Below are 25,282 nucleotides of genomic sequence, written 5' to 3'. Positions count from 1 at the left end.
GAGTATTGCATTTCAGCTTTCTGAAATCTTCTTTAAAAGATAGCTCCTTTCCCCTTCATGCTGGTGGGAAACTAAACCTGATAGCAGGAGTTCAAACCATTTGTGTCCATGCAGATGAAGGGCTAGGTTTGACTCCCTGGGCCTAGAAGGATCTGAGTCTTTGATGAATTTGTGGAGTTTCCGTAATAGCCCTTCATTGCCACTGCTGGACACTTTTTATTTTGTTTAAACTAAAAAAGATATTGGTGTGTCCAGGCCACTCTGTTTAGACGTTCTGTCACTTGCATATGAACCTATCTATCCTAACAGATACAGATACATCATGTCTAAACATTGGAACTGATCCTGCTAGTTTAACCACATTCGAAGTTTTTCCTGCCTTGTGAAGGTACAGAATTCTCCATGACTAGAAGGTTTTAAGCAGACCCTGAAAAACCACCTGTCAGACAAGTGATGCAGAGTTCCCTGAATTGGATGGAGGCTAAACTCCCTGACCTCCAAGATTCTAAGCTGGGTATTCCTGGACCACATTTTTCTTTATTAATGGAAAGTGTTAAATGGGTCCTTAGTTCAAGCACTTAAAATGATTAAAGTAACCAGCCAGAAAGCCAAGCTGCCAAAATGGAAAGTGCAGAGGGAGTAAAATATCAGCACAATTTTGACTTTCTATTTGCAGCAAAGCAGCGTTTCAGATGGTGCATTAGGCTCTCGTTGAGGAAGCACTGACACCACATCAGATGGCAAAGCCTCCCGTCCAGTAAGTTGGAGCTTTCCATTTTCATAGAAATGCTGGGGCAAGGGAACAATGTCATTACTCCATATGGGCGATCACGTCCTGTATAAAATGTGTACTTTATATATTTTTTACAGACTGTAGTTAAATTGAGCCCAGCATGAACACAGATAAATGTAAAAAACTTTACGTATCCTCTATTAATAAACATCAAGAAATGGAAAGTTCTTTGACTAGCAGAAGGTAATATTTAGGGATTATGTTACTGGCACAAATATGCCTTCTCTTTGTTGATATGTATTTATTTTTATTTTTCCAGGATTTAATATACATCACTAAGTTCTACCTAAAGCTATCTACTCTAGTATTATTTTACATATATGTATATATGTATATGTATATATTTGTCTGTGTGTTTATCCATCCTGTTGGTTCTGTTTCTCTGGAGAACACTGATTAATATGCTAGTACATTAAATAAAAACACCATGAGATTTCTTTCCCAGCCTCTCTCCAGTTATACTGTGGACTGCTTATATATAGATCCTGCCAGGAAGATCTGACCTAAACTTAGCAAGGTTCTTTGGGGTTGACTATAATTAAGATTTTTAATTGAGATGCACATGATCATAATGTTGGGAAAACAAAAAGGTTATACGCAGACTGGCTAAGATATATATATATGGCTTCAGTCCTGGCTGTTATTGGTGATTGTCTATTGGTCTTATTCCACCTTCGCCCTAAGGGGTAGTTGCTGTTTTATTTCCAATTATGGCTTACTTGCGGCTATGAAAAGGTAGCTAGCCTGTTCAGTATATAGCATTGGAGAATAAATTAGGTCTTAAGAACAATTAAAATTATGAGATAAAGGCTTTGTTATTCCCATGAAGCAATAACATTCTTATAAATTTAAAAGAAAGCAGGTCATTTGCCATATGAGCAATGTTAATTAAAAGACATATACCAACGATAAAGAAAAAATTAAAAATAATGCCTGAGGACAAAAGTGATCTCTCTTTCTTTGCTTTTAACAGTTTAAATACCACTACTTTGACTTGCTTTTCTTTACTCTACATACAACTAACTTTTTAAAAGCTTAATAATTCTCATTATAGTTATCTCTTTACCTATCATTTTGTGGAAAGTAAGAAGTTCAGCAATATCTCTGTAGGAAAAAGCAAGATGAAAAGGAATCACCCCAAAACAGTGATCAGGATCCTTTCAGAAATGGAGCAATAGAAATAAGAGCTAGACTATCACTTCCATGTGTACTTTATGCACCGTCTGGCCTCATCTCCATGGACATTTTCCAATTCATCTATTAAATAATAATTTTGGCTGCCTTCTTTCCAGTTTCTGTACCTTTGTTCACCATCTCCCTTCTTACCACATTGATTTTATTATAAATACTGATAAGATGGTTGCAGTGATTTAAAAAAATAGCATTGTTTTTGATGAATCAGAGCCTAGGGACCAGGAGGCTAAGGAAGCGCAGATGTGTGGTCAGTGTGGGTGTGATGTGCTGGGGAACTCCAGCAGGAAGGTTAAGGAAATAGATAGAAAGGGACACAACAGAAATATTTTAGATATTTCTCTGCAAAATATTGAGAGAAAAGAGAAAAATATTTCAAGCATTTCCTGCAGCAAGGTCTACTTGTTACTATGTTTAGTAGGAACTAAAATGGATTATAATCCATCCATCTAAAAGGAGGTGAGAACAAAAGTACATTAATTAGACTTCATGGTGTGCAGTTCTAAATGTGTGGTTTCAAGATATATTAAGAAATATTTTCACTTTTTCGTACATTAAATGATCTAACACTGAAGTTGTATTTGAAATATCCTATTTCTTTATTAACATTAATAGTATTCTTTTACAGTTTCCAGAGCAATTTTACTTAGGTTATTTCATAAGGTTTGTATAAGATAGGAAATACAGAAATACTTTTAGTGTGTGCAGCACTTAAATTATTTTATCTGATACTCACAGCCCTACCATACAGTTCCTTTTAACTCATGAAATTCATTCACTAACAAAACCTTTGAACTTGTATTTTTCTGGCCACAACAAACTGCTTACACTTACTTGCTAACTTCTCCACCTGGAGGATTTCTAATTCAATTCATCTGTTAAAACCTGGTTACTGCAAGGACTGGCTTTGTTATCTGGGTGAGTGTGTCAGTATATGTGTGGCAGTAGGTGGTAGTCTTCAGGAAGGCAGAAACTGGTAATGTCACCTTTCCTTGGTTCCATGAGGTCAACTAGCGGGCTTTGGCTTCTGTGGATGGATCATCCAGTACGATACCCAAGGCCCTTTAATGAGCCCAACCCACATTTGTGGTGGAAACATCAGAGCTAAAAAAGAAGAGCAGCTTTTACTTAAACTTGTATTCAGTTTGGTGGAGAGGCCCAATTTTGATAAGTTACACCATAGCTATGTAGACAGGTAATGAGCATAAACTAACAAATGTTAAATTTCACAAAATTATAATAGATTTAATTTTACTTAAATTTAATTATAGCAAAGAATCTGTAGTAAGTCTGAAAAAAAATGCCTGAACTTTAATGGGTCTTCAACATAATAGATGTTAGTTCCTACAAGTTTTTTCTAAAGTCGTCATTCATAGCTTGTGCTTATTTTTGTTTAAACTGCATATTTCTTAAGTTATGTTTCCAAGGTGTAAAACCGACTTGGGTATCTCATAGGAATCAGAAGAGAGTGCTTATGCCTGTGTGAAGATCAAACAATTTGAAACCTTTTTAAATCCTTAAAGAACAACTTTTAAAACTTACATTTCCTTTCAGGATGATTTTCCAAAAGAAATTAATTAAGAAAGGTTGATCTGTAAACAAAATACCCTATAAAAGAGATAAATGATGTTCAGAATAACAAACAAATACATCATGGAGAACTGATTAGAAACTGTACCGATTATAAATGCAAAATGACTCTGCACTAATTCAAGTACCTGCCAGTCTTTTCTAAATGACGTGATTGGTGGGTTCAGGTTTCCTGTTCAGGACACACTGAGTGGTACATTCCATCAAGTGCTCAGGGCAGTGACCTTACACAGGTTTTATTTTTTCTCTTCTCCTTAGAGTTTTTAATTTTATACTTTTTTTTTCTTATTTACAGAAAAGTCATATGCCTTCCTCTCTTCATCATTAATCATGATCATCTTAATCATAAAATTTCTGTAATGGTCCCAATTTTATTCTTGAGAATGTTCTTTATAGAGCTTACTGATATTTGGTTCTAATTTGTACCAATTTAACTTGTAAATTTACATCTGTACCAATTTCATTTGTAAATCATGAATCTTAATCTAACATGTATTACTTTCCCATATTACTCAAAAATGATCATTTTTTCTTTTGTCTTTTTTAAAAAATTGAGGTGTAATTGATAAACAAAAAATTGCCTATATTTAATGCATACACTTTGATGTTTTGGGACAGATGTAATACACTCATGAAACTTTCTGTTTTCTCTTAAACAGTCACGATAATCTCATTCTCCTTGCCTGTGATTGTTTGAAGATATACACGAACACAATTCTGGCCAATGAGAAATAAGAGTAAATATGCTAAGGGCTCCTGAAATAGTTTTGTTCACTGATTAAGAGTAGGAAGAAGGGGCCAGCACAGAGAAAGACTTTTCCTTCCTCTCTCTCTCTCTCTCTCTCTCTCTCTCTCTCTCTCTTTCTCTCTCGCTCTTGCTCTCGCTCTCGCTCTCTCCTGGATTTACTCATATCTAAATGTTATATCTCAACTCTTTTGGCCAGTTTGCAATCCTTGGGGCAAATTTTCAGAAGGTGATAGAGTAGAAAGTTGAAAATAAATTGGATCTATGGTTACAAAATTGAACCGATTAATTAATCAACCCTGGAGGCTTGCTAACTCAGAATGTTCTGATTCTTGAAATAATTTTTTTTTTCACTGTTTAAACCAGATGAGTTAGGACTTTCTGCTACTTACAGCTGAAGGCATCTTAATTAATAAGCTGACAGTTCAGAATTTCTTTTCATCAGAATCCTAGGTTTGTTCCCCAATTCTTTGCTTCTCATGTCTTACTTTTTTAAAATTTCTTTTTTGTTTTGCTTAAGTTTATCTTCAAATAAGTTTTTTGTTCTCAAATCTGTTTTTTGTGTGTCACCTACACTTCCTGAGTCATATGCTTGAAAATTTATGCTTGAAAACATAAATATATGAAATATATTTAACTCCACACTTGATTGATATTTTACCTAGATGTAGTATTTTGTTCCAAAATTACTTTCCTGAGAAACTGAAGAAAATGATCAATGGTCTCTAGCTTTGGATGTTGCTGATAAGAAGCCTCATTCAACTTTGGTTTGCATTCCCTTACAAGTAAGTTGTGTTTTTCTCTGGGAACTTCTAGGATTTTTTTTCCTATTCAATTTTACAGTTTTGAAATTTCACAAGACATTTCTTGTGTTCTCTTTCATTTTGTTTTGTGTATCCAGGGATCTCTTTTAATCTAATAATAGAGGTAGTCAGCTTGGAGAAGTATTTTGCTGTTCTTTTGATTATCTTCCCTCTTTCATTTGCTACTGAAGTCTGATTAGATAATGAACCTATCTTTCATGTCTTTTAACATTCTCACTTTCTCTTTTATCTCTTGTATTATTTTTTATTTCTCTTTAATGTCCCCATTTTCTTACACTAAGTTCCTCAACTGTTCCAAATTAACAATCGTAATTTTTATAATAATAATGAAAACCACATATAGTGTTTACATACATGCTGGGCACGTACATTAACTTACAGAACATTCACAACAACCCCAAATGGTAGATACAGATATAATTATTTTATAGATAAGGAAAGTGAGGTAAAACAAAAAGCTGAAGTAATTTTTCAATATTGCACAGCTACTAACTTGCAAAATCTGGATCAAATCCAGAGACTGTGACTCCAGACTTTGTCCTTTAAGAGATTATACTATCCTGGGTCACTATTTGCAATCAAAGGGGTTGTACAGGAGATGTAGAGATCATTGCTCAAGAGATCATGAAGATCCGTGAGTGGACACAGCTTCTAGTTTTCTCAGCACTTCCTCATGGAGGCTTAAGAAGTTTAATGGTCAGTGCAGCTCACTTGGAGTGAGAAGACTCAAATCCAAGACAAGTGTAGAACTGTAGTTCTGCCTTTTAGACTCTTAGCTGAGGAAAGATCCATTACAGCAGTCTAGACTTTCCAAATATTTGAAACATGTTGTATCCCTGTCACATCTTTCTAAATTCTTTTTCTTATCATCACCAGGCTAGGACATTGCTGATCACATGTTTACTCTTCTTTTTTCTTCCATGTTTCTTACCTTTTCTTTTTTCCTAAATCCTAACTAAGACTGTCTAAGAAGCAGTCTTATTCTATGATAACTTTTTCCTATGTATATTCTGGGTTGTAGTCTGTAACAACTCATACGTATGCTTTCTAGATTCCAGACATTCTTCAAACTGTCCTAGACATTTCAGGCAGTCTTCCCTGTTGCCAGAACTGTTATAGATTTATTAATTCTTTGTATAATTTATTGTCATTTTGGTGGTCGTGGTGGAGGGTAGAGAGGAGGATGTGCTCATCCTTTTGTTTCCCAAATTCATGGCAGTCTGAATTTCTTCAGTTTCCAAATACTTATCCATTCTCTCCAAAAGACATTTTAGCCCATAGGCTATGGAGTAAGAAAAATCTTTCTGGGAAGCTCATTTCTGACATTCTTTCTGGAAAAGAAATAGGTGAATTTACAAACCCTGCACAAAACCAGTGCATAAGCTGCTAGAGTGAATACTCCAGTTGAGTATGCCTACTTCTACTGAATATACTGTCCAATTCTCAGAATGCCCTTTAGAATATAGAAATTTTGTCAATTCTACTTTTGAGTGGTGGAAATGAATATCAAGTGCTTGGATTAAAACATGATTGCTTTTGGCAGCAGACATATAGTTGAAAATCATTTTTTAAAAATTGGCTATTTTACAAATGGCATTATGAGTCTTTGTTGGTTTAGGGAGCACTTGTAGAACTATGGTTCAGTTATCTCTTACACAGGAAAAGAAGATCAACTTCAGTAAAAAAAAATCTGAACCAGCAACAAAAATGGAAACAATATGTGTCATTAAAATCAACACTGACTTTGACTTATTATTACTGGAACTTTCACCACAACCTGTAGCCCACTTGTAATAAATTACATTTCCCCCAGCATGTCAAATACTTCAATTTAGTCTTGGCATTTAATCTACTGGAAAAGCCATTTATTTCTATTTCTATGTATGCCCCTGAAGCCAGAGACATTATCCTTTAAGTAACTTTCCTTTTGAATCCAAATTGAAGATATAGTTAAGCATATTTGAAATGTCCTTAAAAGTTGTATTGGGAATTATAATAAAACTTGATGGAGGAAGATCTTTGATGATAGGCAGGGACGGTAGCAGGTCACGGAGATCCTTTTTTGCCTGCCTCAAGGAGGTTGAGGAAGTATTTCACAAGCAGTCCTACCCGATGTTGACTGTGCATATGGGCCAAAGGGAGCTGTCAGCTGAATTAATAGCTGGGCTTTCTTATACCAGGCACACGTGACTGTTGCTGCCTATTGCCAGAATGCAGCTACCTTGACCCTCAGAACTCTTCGCCACATCCCAGATTGTAAGTGATGTCATTTGCGATTTCTTTTTATTTTCTACCCTGTGTGGACCACAGGTAATTTAGCCAACTGGAAATGAGAATGAATTGTCTGCTCCATTAGAGGTATCCATTGGTTCAGTGCCAATGACATTTCAGTTCAGGCACAGTTGTCTTTTTTGTCCTCTGATCTTGCCATTTCTAGTGCTCAGAAGAGGCTTCAGTATGAATAAAAACAGTGAGCCACAACATAAAATGACTGCTGCAATAATCTTAATAACAAAAAATAATAACACTGTCACTTTACACTTCATCTGTTTGCATTGCTCTTTAATATATGAACTTCTTATGGCTTCATTTCCCCAAATGTCACTCTTTAATCTTTTTTTTATTTCTCATGTTCAAATAATATAATACCCCAAATGGCGATCTCCATCACCGGATTTTTTTTTATTATAGTTTGCTGCCTTATCAAAATCATTTCTTTAGTTCCTTTTGGTAGATTGAGGGTGAGGTTTTTTCTCTGCAGCAAAAGATGGGTAATTTAAAAATCTATGGGCACAGTTAATTTCTGTAACTATGGACACATATTGAGATTGAAGATTCCTTAATACTCCATGATGATGTTTGTGTTTTATATGCATATTTCCTTTGCCCATTTTTACCTGTTGTTACCAATGCTTAGAATTACATTTTTTTTACCTAAACCTATATATTTTGTGCAAATGTTCATGCCTATTCATTATTTTCCAATAAATACTAATTCTTTATATTTATGCCAAGAGAACCCTCATGAATTGGAGATAATTGTTATTTTCTTTTACTAATGGATTGTCTTCTATAATTGCTATAAAATATTTGGATAGACGAACTGTTAGGACTACAATCTCTATTTACCTTAATTTTAATACTGTAAATAGAATATCTGCCAGAATTCTGTTGGTGACACTTTTATTTTAGAAAACAAATACTGAGCAAAATGACTACAGAAAACACAAATGTAATAGTCCTAATAACAGCAATAAACACATTGCTCCTTAGGCAACACAAAGTACTGGCTTTTATAGCAACATCTTATTAATCATTATTTCTTTCCCACCCCACTGGCAAAGAAAGACAGAGCAAGTGTGGAATACATTGTTCTTCCATAACAAACTAATCTAAGAAATGGTAATCAAAGAAAGTGAAATTTTATGATTTCATAAACCTGTGCAACCTGGAAGTAAAAGAGTGTTTAAAGTTGTCATAATGTTTGTACATGTTCTTTTTTCCTTCTCATCCGATAGCCAGAGGTCGTTAATAGTAATTCACATCTAGTGCATAGTTACATGGCATAAATATGTCTTTTTGTATATTGGTTGGCTTTGAAGCCTTGTTCTAGAGAGGATTTGAGAAAACTTAAGGCATAAGAGGTGAAATTAGATAGTATAAATTTGGATAAAAAAACAAAGAAAAGTAAAAATTAAAGCATACAGTCAGGATTGAGTTTAGAAATTCATGATGAAAGTCAACCATACAGTTGATATTAGTGAATATGCAGCAATTTCTGAGGACCCTTGGCAGGGGTATCTGAAAAAAAAAAAAGCTATTCTTTTTCAATATTGAAAGTCTGATATGAAGGAAGGTTGTTTGTTTGTGACTTGAAAATCTTAGATTCAAATTTCAGTTTAACTATCTAAGGAAATAGAGAGTTTTAAAGATATCGGGAGAGTACAGAGTTTTATCTCTTTTAAACAGGCTTATTCTTTGAAAACTTGGGATATATGTTTTAATTTGATTTATTCAATATTGTTAAACATGTTAATGCAAAGGACTATAGTAAGTACCATGAGAGAGGTGGGGGATGCTGATAACATTTTTTTAAGTATATGTTATTGATTATGCTATTACAGTTGTTGCATTTTTTTCTCCCTTTTGTCTCCCTCCGCCTGGTACCTGCCATTCCCTCCAGCAATCCCCCCCACCTTAGTTCACTTCCAAGGGTCATACATATAAGTTCTTTGGCTTTTCTATTTCCTATACTATTCTTAACCTCCCCCTGTCTATTTTGTACTTACCAATTACGTTTCTTATTCCCTGTACCTTTTCCTCCATTCTCCCCATTTCCCCTCCCCATTCATAACCCTCCATATGATCTCCATTTTTATGGTTCTATTCCTGTTCTTGTTGTTTGCTTAGTTTTTGTTTGTTTGTTTTAGGTTCAGTTTTGATAATTGTGAGTTATTTGTCATTTTACTGTTCATAGTTTTGGCGAAGGAAATAGACATACAAGTCCAGGAAGCTCAGAGAGTCCCAAACAAGTTGGATCCAAAGAAGGCCACACTAAGACACATCATAATTAAAATTCCAAATGTTAAAGATTAAAGAGAAAATCTTAAAAGCAGCAAGACAAAAGAAGAGTGTTACCTACAAAGGAGTTCCTAAGAGACTATCAGCTGACTTCTGAAAAGAAATCTTAAAGGCAAAAAGTGTTGCACGTGGGTCACCGGCCAGCAGTGACCACGGAACGCTGTGGATGGCTCGCCGAAAAACATGCGAGAAAAAAAACACACGTGCACAGAGACAAGACTAGTTTCTGTGGGGAAGTAGGGACAGAATGGCCACCCCCCCTAGTGGGGAGCACCCTGATTTACAGTCCATACCTGCTTTTATTGGGCTCATTTTGCATAATAATTCAGGTAAAGTACAGTACTTATCAGGGGGAAGTAAGGAACTATAGAAAACAAGGAACTCTGGTGGTCTATTGAGTCGGGATCAAAGAGCTGTAAGACTTTGAGGAACAAACTTCCTCCTTGGACCCCTCTCATTCAACTGAGAGCATTCTAAACAAAGAAGGTTTCACAGTAATTTACATGTTCTTTCTTAGGCCTGATCACCTGGGGAATCTGCCCGTTTCAGCACAGAGCTGTACCACCCTGTCATTGTTTCAGGCTTAGCACGGGAACTAAGGCAATAAGGAGATTTTCTCCAAGACGATGAGAATTCAGGCTATGTCAAAGCCAAGGAGTGAGGGTCCATTACCCCCTTTTGCTGCAGCCCCCCAAATCCTTCTTTTGGGAGGCCTCCCAAAGTGATCGTGCCTGGCTTAGGTCGTTCCCCCCGTGGGGAATCTTATCTGTCTTTGGCTAACCGACCAAGCTTTTTGGGGTTCAGTTATGAATAAAGCAGCAGAAGCAGCATTCCTGCCAGGAAGATAAGCTTTTGTCTCCTTGCTGGCTTACGGTTCCAAAGGCGTTCCCTTAGCCTTAGCCGAGGCGGGGGTTTCAGCTTCTGATACCAGTCAGGGCGGTTCCCAACAAAAAGGAGCTAGTAAGAAGTATTCAAAGCTATGAAAGGCAAGGACCTACATCCAAGATTACTCTATCCAGCAAAGCTTTCATTTAGAATGGAAGGGAAGATAAAGTGCTTCCCAGATAAAGTCAAGATAAAGGAGTTCATCATCACCAAGCCATTATTATATGAAATGTTAAAGGGACTTACTTAAGAATAAGAAGAAGAACAATTTTTTTTCTAAAAAACCTAGGGAATAAATCAAGTTAAGAAAAGTTCAAGAAGTACATATTCCAAAACATGAATAATTTTTATCTCTAGGTGATGTGATGGCAGGTGTTTTTTTTTTTTCAGCTTTCTTTTTATGATCACTGCTATCCTGTACACTTTCTACAATGAAGATCCATTCATTTGTAATGAGATAAACAATAAATGTACTTTCAAAATGAGTGAAAAGTATACAAAAAGATTGTAGTTAGTTTTGATTTCAAAAACATTCAGAATATAGGATGGACACAAATGCATAAACACACAAAAAAAACAATAAAAAGGATACACAGGGGAGCATATACTAATAATATAAAATTTGTACTTATAATATTTTCATTATATTTTATCTTTAGGTCAACTCTGTTTGTTGGATTTGTTAAGGCTTATTATTCCCATTTTATAGTTTGATGCATCCAACTGCCTATTCAACTTTTCAGCTTGGATGCCTAGTAGAAATCTCAAATCCGAGCTATGTTTACAATGAAACCCCTGATATATGCCTTATTCTCCAAACTGTTTTATTCAGTCTTCTTCATCTCAGTGGATGGTGACTCTATTGTGCTATTTTGCCAAAAATCTTGAAGTCATTCTTGACTTCTCTCTTTCTTTATATCACATTCAACCCGCAAGGAAATCTCATTGTTTTTACCTTAAAAATACATCCAGATTTTGACCACTTCTCATTACTTTCATCACTGTCACTTTCACTGAAGCCGGTATCATCTCTTGCCAGATTCATTTAATATGGTCCTGTTTGGTCTCCATGCTTCCATTTTGCCTGCCACAGTGTAGTCTCAACAGAGCAATCAGTAATCCTTTTAAAATGGAAGTCAGATCACGTTGTTCCTCTACTTAGATGTGCCAGACACCTGCAGTAATTCCCATCTCATTCAAGGTAGAAAACAAAGTTCTACAGTAGTTTATGCAGCTATCCAAATTCTCCTTTCTGCCCTCATTCTTTCTCTGAACTCATCCCTTCCACTCTCATCCTTGCTCATTCCATACCAGCTACACCTGACTCTTTGTTTTCGTTAAATACCACAGGATTCAGGCCTTTTCACTGACTGTTTCCTTTGCTGGGAAGTGTTTTCCCAGATAAACATGTGGTTAACTCCTTACTTCCTTCAGGACTGTTCGAATATTACCTTTGAAATAAGGCCTACCCTAATTACTCAAGTTAAAATTCCAACACGCTCCTGCCTACTCCTGTTCTCCTCTTTAAAAATCACACTCACCAACTTATAACATGCTATACAATTTGTTTTGTCTACTGAAGCATTCTGAGCATGGAATTGGCTCTTAGTAAATTTTTGTGTTTTATTACATAAACTGAAAAATTTTTAAGTATTTTTATTGATTATGCTATTACAGTGTTCCAATTTCCCCCTCCTTATCTCCCCCAGCCCCCCAACCCTCCACCATTCCCCCCTACTTAGTTTATGCCCATGGGTTTGTACATATAAGTTCTCTGAGTCCTGTTTCCTGTACCATTTTTTTCTCTCTCCCCATCTATTTTATGCCTACCAATTGTGCTTCTTCTTCCCTGTACCTTTTTGCCCCTATTCTTCCCTTCTCCCTCCCCACTGAGCTCCCTCTGTGTGATGTCCATTTTTCTGATTCTGCTCCTCTTCTGGTTGTTTGCTTAGTTTTTGTTTTCATTGTTTTTCTTTTCTTTTAGGTTCATTTGTTGATAGTTGTGAGTTTGTTGTCATTTTATTGTTCACATTCTTTGTCTTATTTTTCTTAGATAAGTCCCTTTAACATTTCATACAATAAGGGCTTGGTGATGATGAACTCCTTTAACTTAACCTTAGCTGGGAAGCTCTTTATCTGCCCTTCCATTCTAAGTGATAACTTTGCTGCATAGAGTAATCTTGGATGTAGTTCCTTGTCTTTCATGACTTCTAATACTTCTTACTAGCCCCTTCTTGCCTGTAAATTTTCTTTTGAGAAATCAGCTGATAGTCTTATGGGAACTCCTTTGTAGGTAGCTGATTCCTTATCTCTTGCTGCTTTTAGGATTTTCCTTTTCTTTGATCTTGGGTAGCTTAATGATTGTGTGCCTTGGTATGTTCCTCTTTGGGTCCAACTTCTTTGGGACTCTCTGGACTTCCTGGACTTCCTGGAAGTCTATTTCCTTCACCAGATTGGGGAAGTTTTCCTTCATTATTTGTTCAAGTAAGTTTTCAATTTCTTGTTCTTGTTCTCCTTCTGGCATCCCTATAATTCGGGTATTGGAACATTTCAGGTTGTCCCAGAGAATCCTCAGTCTCTATTCATATTGTGGGATTCTTGTTTCTTCATTCTGATCCAATTGGATGTTTATTTCTTCCTTTTGTTTCAAATCATTGCCTTGAATCCTGGTTTCCTTCTTGTCACTGTTAGTTCTCTGAATATTTTGCTTTATTTCATTTTGTGTATCTTTCATTTGTTCTTTCATTTTTCAACTGAGCTCAATCAGTTCTGTGAGCATTTTGATTACCAGGGCTTTAAATTCTCCATCAGATAGGTTGGCAGTCTCCTCACTGCTTAGTTCTCTTCCTGAGGTTTTGCTGTGTTCTTTCATTGGGCCATATTTCTTTGTCTTGGTGCAGCTGATAAGTTGTAAGAGGGCAGGGTCTTAGGTATTCACCCAGGCAGGGTAACCCTCTTTGCTGCACTGCCTGTGGGGAGGAACCAGAGAGGGAACAATGTAGCTTGCCTGCTTGTCCCTAGCACACTTTCCAACAGACTCTCATGTCAGACTGGAAGTATCTCTTGCTGTGGCAACCCCAGGCTTAGCCCACAGTCAGCTCTGAGTCTCAGTTTGCCCCTTGAGTCAGCCCCTCCCACGCAGCTCTGTGGAGCTCAGCAGTCAGCCCCACCCCCCAACCTCCTCACCACAGTTTTTCTGAGTTGGCCCATGTGGTCTGCCTTACTGATCTGGTTGTTCTGGTTGATTTTCTTTAATTCCTTTGCTGTTGGAATTCCATGTAGTTTGATTTTCTGGTGATTTTGGTTGTTTATTGATTTTAGATTGGTTGTTATCCTCCTTTTGGTTGTGCAAGGAGGTGAAGGGTTCCTATGCCTCCATCTTGGCCAGAACTCCACAAACTGAAATTTTTAAAAGATTTCATATGTTACCCTAATTCACAAGAGAAAAGGTTGAACAAATTTTCTTACCCAAGTTCTTGTAATCTCCTAACTATTTTACGGGGATATGATTAGTGTCTTCAGAAAAGTACAAATAATGGAGAGGAATTATGTTCTGTAGGGGAAGGTCAAGAAGTACTCCATGCTTGCCCCTGCAGAATGGGTTGGATTCTGAGATAAAGTAGGGAAAAGGGCATTCCAAGAAGGAAAATGAATGAACAAAAACAAACTGAACTGTTCAGGACATTTGGCTAAGGATTGGCTGGTAGTCTGAATTGACCAGAGCATAAGGGGCTGGGAAGACCCATTGGAAACAAGGCACAAATCATCAACTAAGATGTGCTGTGTGGAGGTTTGAATGCTAGGGTGAAAACCTGGTGTTAATTTAGTAGTCACTGGAAGCCATTTGACATTTTTGAGTGAGAATGGTAACATGACTAAGGATAGAGTTTAGGAAGATTAATATTTCAGTTGTGAGTAGAATGCATTAGTGTGGAAAGGATAGATGAGGAGACAGTTAGAAAGTTGTCCAAGTGAGGGGTAATGAAGGTGAGGATCATATAAGTGGGAGTGGAAAGAAGGGAAGAGATAAATGAGACATTGCAAAGGCAGTGGAAGTAGAATGAACATAAATTGGCAAGTAATATAAGGGGCACTAGATGGGTAGTTGAACATGATGGCAGAGGTTTTGAGCTGGAGTGATTGAACAGAAAAAAGAAAAACAAGAAAAACAAAAGAAGCTAGTTTAGAAGGGGCTATTATATTCTTTTCAGATGTTGCATTTAAACAACTGAAAAGCTCAGGTTGGCAGAAAATCAGCTCTCTGTTTGACATGGGAAGGTAGCACTCCTCCCAGCATTCTTCTACCTTCGCCCACCCCCTGTTCACTTCTATAGTTCACTGTTACAGACAGCAAAATGTCTTTTACATGATTGTTTTCAAGCCCTGGTATGGCTCCCTGGCTACCCAAGATGCAAATTTCACTTCTGACACATAGGGAAATGTTTCTAGGGGTGGGTTTTTGTTTGTTTGTTTATTTGTGTCCCTTTTTTTTAATCAACTGCAGTTGAATGCATCAACTCCAAACCCTATTCCAAATAGCATTTGTTCCTAAGGAATATGAACTCAGCCATAGCTGCCTTCTTCCCTGGTGCTGCTTTGTGGTACCTGGTTCCCCCTCAGCTAGGTCAGGACAGCACTACAAAAGTGCCTTAATTGCCACGATGATGGGAGCTGAATTAATCTATAGCAGATGAACAAGGATAATGAAATCATTTTCTTTTCTCTCAATGGTCTGTGCAGCATCATCTCTTCTGATACACTTCAGTGTCTGACCTTTTAAATGGACAGGATGTTCACTGCTGAGGCTTTTTAAAGACATCTATCTCTCCACAGAAAAATGGAAGCCAGACATCCAAGACCGACTTGTATTTGTCTGTGAATCAAGCTGTCATTTTTGTTCTGCCAGAGTCTGTTATCACGTCTGGACAAGTAATTATTCTCTAGGTTAGGTTCTTACAACCTTGAATTTTAGGAAAGTCCTTGAGACTGAAAGCAGTCACTTTCTTGCTGCTACAGTTCATGCATATCAGTGAGTTATTTGGTGACTTGGCAGCTACTACTGCTATTAAGCATGTAGTCTATTAAGCACACAATTCTTTTAACTTTGCAAGAGCTCCTAGCCTCCATCTGTTTACCCTATTTATTAAAATCCCTGCTTAGTTCTCCTACTGCAGTTGGGCAACTGACAGTGCATTCCTTCTTGCACAGGTTAGCTGGGACAGTGAAGGGCATGATGGAGCAAGAGCATTCCACAAGCTTCTTTAGGTTCCATGTGCATCTGGCTGGAATGATGAAGTAGGAAAGAAAGCACTTCCAACTTAGCACTCATTTCTGCTGTAAACAAGGGAACCTGTTATGTGCTGAGTGAAGCTTGACCATGGCATAATGAGGTAGGGCTGGCAAAGGTCAGAAAGTTCCAGAATCTTTTGCAGATGTTAGAACTACAGTTCAGTACTTGGAACATAAAATCTAATTTAGAGTGATGCAGCTCATTTGAGCTGCTAAGCATTCCAAATCAACTCAGAGTTCAATAGTTTCCAATGAAAACTTTAGGTCAAATTTCAGGGAGAAAAATCTTCAGTGAGAGATTTAATAATGTATAAAGAGACTGACACCTCCTACAGAATTCTGTTTGAAATAGAGGTTGCTAGAATAAAGTTCTCATTGCCTATTTCTGTTTGGAAGAGAAACCATTTGCAAGCCATTAGATAGTAGGTCAGTCACAGATATTATGTAGTATGAATTTAAGTTTGGTTGTTCGATGACAACATTTCGACTGTATTTTGAAAAGCCTTTTCTCCTTAGTCATGCTCAGTTATCCTTAGAAAGTCACATTCATGGGCAGACACTCACTCTGCCCTTTCTTGCTCCCCATTCCCAGTCATACTCCTTTGGAGGCTGGTATAATAAGTAAGGTCTGGAACATTGTTCAGAGTTTTAATTGTTAAAATATCACTAATAATATAAAATGATATCTCAGCACCCAGATTGTAAGGGTAGGGAGGGTTGATAGTGAGATCAGGAGCTCAATCTACATTGCAGATTAATAAGAGCTCAATCTACATTGCAGATTAATAAGAACAAGGAGGAAGGCATGCTTTCTACCTTTGAAGAATGACAGAAGAGGCAAAGGACATGCATGGATCCCAGTGTACATCTTCATTTCCAGATGATATGTGACCTTGATCAATCTCCTTCCCTTCATATTTCAGGATGAATGACAGCCATTTCCTCTCCTGTCATTTATGTGTGGGTGACCCAAGTAATCTTAGTACTATTAGGTAAAATATTATTATAACAAAATGTGCTTAAAACATTATCACTAGTTTTTTTCCCTACAGATGTCAGAAAGACTCTATACTTTCTTATCTAAAATCTAATTGCCTATTAAGCCTTGGAAATAAATATTTATTTGTGTGGGGGTATTCTCAGCTGAATACTTTTTAACAAAATAAGGTAAGAACACAGGGTTCTCAATTCATTAAAATATTAGCATAAAGCATAATCACTATTTCAGTCTTCTTATGAGTGCATACATTGGACAGCAACCACTGAGTGATATCAGTGTGTCATAGGTACATGTTTATCAACACTCCCTGGTCCCCAAAGATGTGTCACTTGTGTAGCATTTGGAGTATGGTGGACCTCTGTCTCTCAGCTCTGCTCCCGCCCATACCGCTTTTACTTAGGATTACCACAAGGACAAGTGCCCCACTCAGTGGCTTTATACTTAGTCCTAGGACATATGGAGCACTGATTACCAAAGCTGTGCCATTTGTTGGCAAATCAACTGCTGAGTTTGCAATGTTGAGAGACCTTCACTATCTCATGGGTAAATATTGTCTACCAATACATTCAACTGAAAAAAACAGGAAATTCTAAGGGCAAACCTGTTTATGTGCTACCATTGATCTAAATAATTTGATGTCTGTACCAAAAGGCAACTTGCCTATTAAACTTAAGTTGTGTGATATCAAAAAATAAAATATTTTGCTTTATTTTCCTATTTTGTAAGCCTGCAGTTGAATTTTTTCTAAAAATTGGACTCTCAAGGCCTTAATTATTCAGGAAGAAAATTTGATTTCTTTAGGAAATTATCTCCCTCTTGCTTTTAGGAATCTGAGCTTCTATAAACAGAAACAATAAGTAGGAAATAGTGTGTTTTTTTTTTTTTTTGAAGCGATTGGATAAACCAGAATGTCATCTTTCAACTTGCAGTGTACATTACCAAAAGGGCACTGTTTCCTCCAGAAAGACTCTTTTCAACATGTGCTCCTTGGCTTAGTGCTTGGGAAAAAAATCTTTGTATTTAGGAAAAAAATGCTTTAATTGAACTGCACAGCATGTCTCAATGTCTCATCCAGTCCTCAGGAAAATGCTGTATCTCTGCAACAAGGGCTGGGGAGCACAACTGCTCTATATAAGGTGGCTATACACGAATGAACATGCACCTTGAGATGCCATATACTGGTCGGCACTGCAGCAATAATGAAACTGTGAAATAAGCTCCAGGACAGGTTCCTCTAGCAGGTAAGTTCAAAAAAATACTTTTGCAGTAGAAAGCTGCTTTCAGAAAATTAGAGGCACAGAGTAAATGTCATTCCAAGGTTATTATGCTTGAGTCCTACTTTCAGTTTGGTGCTGTTTCCTTTTTTTAAATTCTTTCTTCCCTGAAATATGGAAATGTCCAGGATGCAGTTGTCTTAGGCAAAGGCAAACCTGATACATTCACTCTGTTCATGAAGTATGAACTGGCTAGCCCATGCTCGTAGTGGGATTCGAGCCCACTATCCTCAAAAGGTGTTTTCCCTTGAGCTATCTGGATTCAAAGAAATTTGTTTAATATACATCACTGAGTTTTACCTAATGCTCTCCACTCTAGTGGTTGTTACCTAAGCCTGTTGCGTAACAATTGCCCTTGGTTTGTGGAAGGACATGTCTGTCTTTGCTCTTGATCAGACCATCTGCCCATGGAGGGAAAATTTCCAGGCCAGTAATTAGGTTTGCAACATCCACATTTTTACTATTCCCACTATGTAGCAGAAAGAGAGCTATTGTTGTAGCACAGGGATTACTATTTACAAATTTGTTCTGTCCTTTGGGGATCAGACAGGTGGTGGCTATATAGAGAAGCTGACATTTGGGATTCCCTCACCTGCCGAGGCAGAAAAGCAGGTTCAGAAGGGCCAGGGATGTTCCTGACTTTGAACCGCAGTGACTGATCCTACCAGCATGGACACCTCAGGAGTGCCACATGAGCACCTGGTACAGAAATGCTCTTCCTATCTCTTATAACACTGCCCTCAGTACTGAAGCGATGGCTCCCGAATGGAGCTGAAGGCATTTTCCAGACAGGTCTGCCCTAAATGCAGAAATGCGTCAGAATGCCACCCCTGTGACTTAAATCCTAGCTCCAAATAAATAGCTGCACTCCAATGAAGTCAGAGGAAGTTAGTCAACATCTCTCCCTCCATGACGCTGGGGATTCTATAGTAAGTCATAATTCAATCCTTCATTAGGAAAGAAAAAATGTAAATTAAAAATATTTCAGCCAAGCCATTCCCAGCAGCAATAACCAAAATCTCTGCTGGCTAAACACAAGGCCACCAGACTGTTATCAGAACCTCTCTGTTTGATACCAGTTTAGACCACAATTAATTTAAAATTTTTACCTCCAAAGTAAAGTGAGGACATACAGTAACCCTAATTTACCTTTTTAATAAAAAGCTTAAATGGCAAGTGTCCACTGGGAAAGCTAAGTCCCAGCCAAGGTAATTCTCATCATGAGCAGAGGCTCCTGTTTAAAATGTGGAGTCACAGGACAGTCCTGCCTCTCTTCCCATAATGCTTCCTCTGGGCTTAAGTGATTCTTCTTGTGTGTGTGTGTGTGTGTGCATTTCGTTTTGGTTTTTAAAAAGTAAAGTTGGACTTGCAAACACTAGCAGTAATTGCCTTAAAAACCAATTATAAAGAATCAGGAGGTGTTGTTGAAAGAATGCTCTCCAAAAGCTATAAAGGGTAGAGGGATTAAGGAGCAGGTCATAAAACAGAATGAATCAAACATAGAAAGCATCCAGAAAGGAACAGGAATCTCCCTCTGTAGGCAGTGGGATAGGTCAGACACAGAGGGGACAGGGTGGGGGAATTAGCTATGTATCAAGAAATGAGGGCAGGTATCTGGAGCTGATGGTCATAAAAACCTTGTTCAGGAAAGTTGTCCAGATCAGAGAGAGTCAACCTTGAGTCACAGAGACATCTGCAAAAGCACATATTTAGCGTGGGATTCTACCCTCTGGGCTAACAATGAGACAGGCCTTCTCTACAGCAGCAGAACTTCTCTATAGTGGGCAAAGTATTTAGGGCCATTCTTGGACATAGTGGAGCAGGGATGGGCAGAGCTGATGACACTTGGTACCAGATGGAGGCATTGTCATAGAAACAAGTTCCTCAATGACATCTGAATGCCGACACTGAAGAAATAGAATCCTTATTTGAACATTGTATGGATGATGACAACCACATCTGTTGTTTCTGTGACAGCACAGACTTCTGTTTCTCTTCCCATTCCTCTGCGTCTTCTCAGTCTCCCTCACTCTACATGTGACCATGTGTGCTCCCAAGGGATCATGTGTGTCCTTCTTCCCATCACATATGTTCCATTCGGTATGTTTACCAGCAATAAATATATACTTTGAAATCAAATTTTGTCCCTGGTTTTGAAAACCCTACCATTAAATAATCAAGTGTCTGCCAGAAATCTTCATTTGCATTTCCCAAAGGCACCCAAAATCAAACATCATAGTATCTAAAATTAAACTCATGTTCTTTAGCCTTTCCCCATTCCTCCTAGGCATATTTGCCTTTCTCCTTATTTCTCTTCACATTTTCTACATTACCATTTGCTATGGAGTAAATTGTGTTTTTCAAAATGTATATGTTGAAGCCCTAACCCCCAAGCGATGGTATTAGGAGACAGGGCCTTTGAGAGGTAATTCAGACTAGAGAAATCAGGAGGATATGGCCCTCACGTGGGGTCTGTGTCTTTCAAAGAAATGACTCCAGGAGTTTGCTCATTCCCCCTGAATGCACACAAAGAAAAGGTCATGTGAGCATATAGGGTGATGGTGGCATCCTATAAGCCAAGAGAAGAGACCTCACAGAAAGAAACTTATATGACCTTTATCTTGGACTTCCCAGCCTCCAGAACAGAGAAATAAATTTCTATTTACACCACCCAATCTATGGCATTTTGTTTGGCAGCCTCAGAAGACTAATACGCCATTCATCCAATCACCCAGGATAGAGACCAAGTATTAATCTCAGTTCCTTTGTTCTCATAAACCTTCCATATTTAATCAATTTTGAAATTCTGTTTCACTGTATTTCTCTATGACTTTCAAATATGTCCCCTTTTCTCTATTCCTACTGCCTCTCCTCTAATTCAGGCCATATCATATTTTATCTGGAATATTTTAATAGTCTTATTAGTGATCTCTGTGCTTTTAGACTGTTCAGCTCTTTAACCCTTCCACCTCTATACCTCAGTCCTCCCCAGCAGTACCATAGTACCATGCATGGAACTACTTCCAACATGTAAATTTGACCATGTCATGCATCTATTTAAAACTCCTTAATATCTTACCAACAACTTTAGGGAAAAAGCTGAGTAGTTCAGGATTTTTTAAAGAGAATTCATTGCCTGATCACCACTTATTTTCCAGTTTTATCCCCTGCTATATCATAATACCTGATTATTGTGCTTCTCCAAACACATCACATTCTGTTATATTTTGCTGACTATTTATGTTGTTCCCTTCACTTGAAATGCTACCCTCCTCAAAGTTATTTTGGCAAATTTCTATTTATCTTTTAAAATTCAGCTCTTATGTAACTTCTCTGTAATGTATTTTTCTAGTTCCTGCTTTCACTATACTTTTCTGTTTTTATAAAATGTCCTTTACTTCAAATAAGTGCTTTACTATGTTGTAATTATTTATAATAAATGTATTTTACTTCAAAAAAGTATTTACTATGTTGTAATTATTTAAATTATTAGGTTATTAATTATTATTAAATTATTAGGTTTTCCTTTAATTTATTGCTTTTTAGAAGAGTGCTTTTAATTTTTTAAATTCCTTTCCAATGACAGTTTATATTTAATATTATTTTATACTAGTTTTCAAGTATACAGCATATTTTTTGTTATTTGATGTTTGGTTTTAGATTTTCTGTTTGCCCTTTTTTGTCTGTCTACATCCATAAATTCTGTGGTTGCTTGCAACCTGCGCTGGAATGCCTGCAGTTCAGAAACAAGTCTTAAAATAGTTTTTTAGGGAGGGTTGGGTGGGTGGGCTGGAATGGGAGTAAGTGGGAGAAAACTGTACTTGAACAATGATTAAAGTAAAATTAAAAAAAAAATAGTTTTTTAGAGTCTCTTACCTGCAATGATATTTATGTTATCACAAATGAGATTATTTATTATTCTATTTAATGAAGAAAATACTTTTTAAAATACATTTATTGGGGTGACATTGGTTAATAAATTCACATAGGTTTCAAGTGTACATTTCTATGGTACATGATCTGTATATTCAATTGTGTGCCCACCACCCAAAGTCAAATCATCTTCCGTCACCATAAATTTGGCCTCCTTTACCCTCTACTATTCCCCCACCTCCCCTTCTTTCTGGTAACCACCATACTGTTGTCTGTGTCTATGAGTTTCAGTTTATATCCTGCATATGAGTGAAATCATATGGTTCTTTGTTTTTCTGACTGACTTATTCCACTTAGCATGATATTCCCAAGGTCCATCCATGTTGTTGTAAATGGAAGTAATTAATCTTTTCTTAATGGCTGAGTAGTATTCCATACTGTGTACGTACCACATCTTCTTTATCCAGTCCTCTGTCAAAGGCCACTTTGGTCATAGAGGTGCATATATCTTTGCAAATAAATGTTTTTAAGTTTTTGAGTAGATACCCAGAAAGGGTTTGTTGGGTCATATGGTAACTCTATTTTTAATATTTTGAGAACCCCCCATATAGTTTTCTGTAGTGACTGTACCAGTTTACATTCCCACCAGCAGTGAATGAGGGTTCCTTTTACTCCCCAACCTGTCCAACACTACTTGTTACCTGTCTTGTTGATAATAACCATTCTAACAGGTGTGAGGTAATATCTCATCATAGTTTTCTATTTTTATTTTTTATCATCATACAAAGACATGCTAAATGATTTTAGAGAAAGAGTAGAGAGGGGAGGAAACATTGATATGATAGAGAAACATGGACCAATTAGGCTGCATTTTGCACATGTCCGACCAAGGACAAAACCCACAGTGTAGTCATGTGCTCTGATCAGGAATAGAGCCCTTGACCCTCTAGTTCACCAGACAACCAACTGAGATACACCAGCTAGGGCTTGTTGTAGTTTTGATTTACATTTCCCTAACAGTGAAATTGAACATCTTTTCATATATCCTTTGGCTGTTTGTGTGTCTTCTTGGGAGAGGTATGTGTTCAGGTCCTTTGCCAATTTTTTAATTGAATTGTATGTTTGGTGGGAAATACTTAAAAATTTTTTTGATCAAAGATTAATATATGTTTATTGCCAAAATAGAGAAACATATTAAGAAGAAACAACAACAATAAAAACAAAATCTACTATATAAATACAACTACTTCTGACTGTACTGTAATAAATTTGTGATCATACCATTCCACTTACATTAGGTTATGTTTATGTTCACTTTACATTACTCTCTAAGCATTACTCAAGATATCTAATCCTTTCTGAAAAGATAATTTTAAAGTGTGTATAACATTATAAGAGACACCATAATTTATAAAGCAATTTCTCTATTGCTGGATATTTAGTCTACTTCAATATTTGTAATTTCCTTCTTGGAAATTATTTCTTCAAATATGATAACTATTTCAAAGACATAAACTTTTTAAAAACTAATTTTTTTCTTATTGTCAAATTTCACCAGGTTTTATTATGATGAAAAAGTTATATTAATATATACTCTCATCAATATTATAGGTATATGTCAAGGCCAATATATTTTATAATTTGTCTCCAGGACTATTGAATTTTTTATTGTTCATCCTGTTCTATTTTTCTTATTTTGTAGCTTAGAAGAGTCAATGAAAAGAAATTGAATTGTTCAGAAAACATATTGAAATATTGAAATGGTAAGGTGAAATCTTGAATATTTTTTGTGCTCAGTGCAAATAGTAATCTTACTTTTCATTCTACTGTTTGTAACCCATTTTAATATTAACTGTGTGTAGTTACCACATTAACCATTTAGATTAACCCATTTCAATGACACAGCTCAGCTCAATTGTATCCTATAGAATGGACATGTCTGAGCAGTTGTTTTGGAATAATGAATAGATGTTAAATCTCCCTTAGCTATTTACTTTCCAGATTAAAAAAAGGGCAAGATACTCTGTTTCTTTAAAATCAGATTAGCAAACTCCACATCTTTTTAATTATTAAAAAATCTTCATTAAAAATGTTTAGCTATAAGAATTAAAGTTGACTACTACATTCTCAGTGGTATCTGACTAGCTCTAAATATAGTGGAATCACCACTTGGTGAATCTACATGCAATTAGCTAGTAGACAATAAATAAATTTGCATTTTTCAGAAACTTGGACTATTAATAAAATAAAAAATACATCACACCATAAACTTCAGTAGTCAAATTCTTACTATATTAAAGATTAAAAAAAGGTTAAGTTTAAAAAAAGGCATAGTAACTCATCATTAAAAGTGTAATAAAGTAGGGGGAAGCCTGGACAGACGGAGGTAAAGGGGGGAAAATTGGGATGACTGTAACACTATGAACAATAAAAAAGAATGCAATGAAATTGTTAATGTATAAATACAGACCTTAAAAATATACTTAATATTTACAGCACACACATAGATGAAAGTTATTCATAAGCCAGGGAGGGGCCTGTTTACTTTCCTTACCAGCAAAAATTGAAGAGATTATTTTTTCTTCTTCTATGAAATTCCTCCTCACCACAACAAAAAGAACAAAAGGGATCATTTGTTTCTCAATTACTTGGTTGCAAGAAGAGAAGGGCTCTAGGATGCTCAAGTATATCCTCAGAACAAACACTGTTATAGACATAAGGGGATCTTCTTTATAAAAAGGGTTGTAAGGGAAGATGATGTAATGAGAGACAATGAAGATTCACTTCTCCATTAAAACTTGTATTTATATATATATATATATATATTATTTTTTTAGTTACAGTTTTCTTTCATTATTATACTGTATTAGTTTCAGATGTACAGCATAGTGGTTAGAAAATCATGTACTTTTACAAGTAGCCCCAAGATGTTTTAAGTACCCACTTGGCCACATACATAGTTATTACAATATTATTCACTATATTCCCTATTCAAAATTTTATATTTGTAGGCTATTTTGTAGCTAGAAATTTGTACTATTTTTAAAAAGACATTTATTGTCTTTGTAAGAAGTATCTTATGGTAGTAGTCTTCTGTGACACCTCTCCTGATGGTGCTTCTATGAGCACATGATTTCCTAGGGCAATTTATTGTTTCCCTATTTGATCAACTTCAGACCTAAATCTGTCTTAAGAGTTAGAGTATAAATATGTTCATTAATTTTCAGATACACAGAG

The sequence above is a fragment of the Phyllostomus discolor genome, chromosome 1, assembly GCF_004126475.2.
Source record: "Phyllostomus discolor isolate MPI-MPIP mPhyDis1 chromosome 1, mPhyDis1.pri.v3, whole genome shotgun sequence".
NCBI lineage: Eukaryota > Metazoa > Chordata > Mammalia > Chiroptera > Phyllostomidae > Phyllostomus > Phyllostomus discolor.
The sequence above is the reverse complement of the archived record's forward strand: the minus strand, read 5'-3'. Positions refer to the sequence as shown.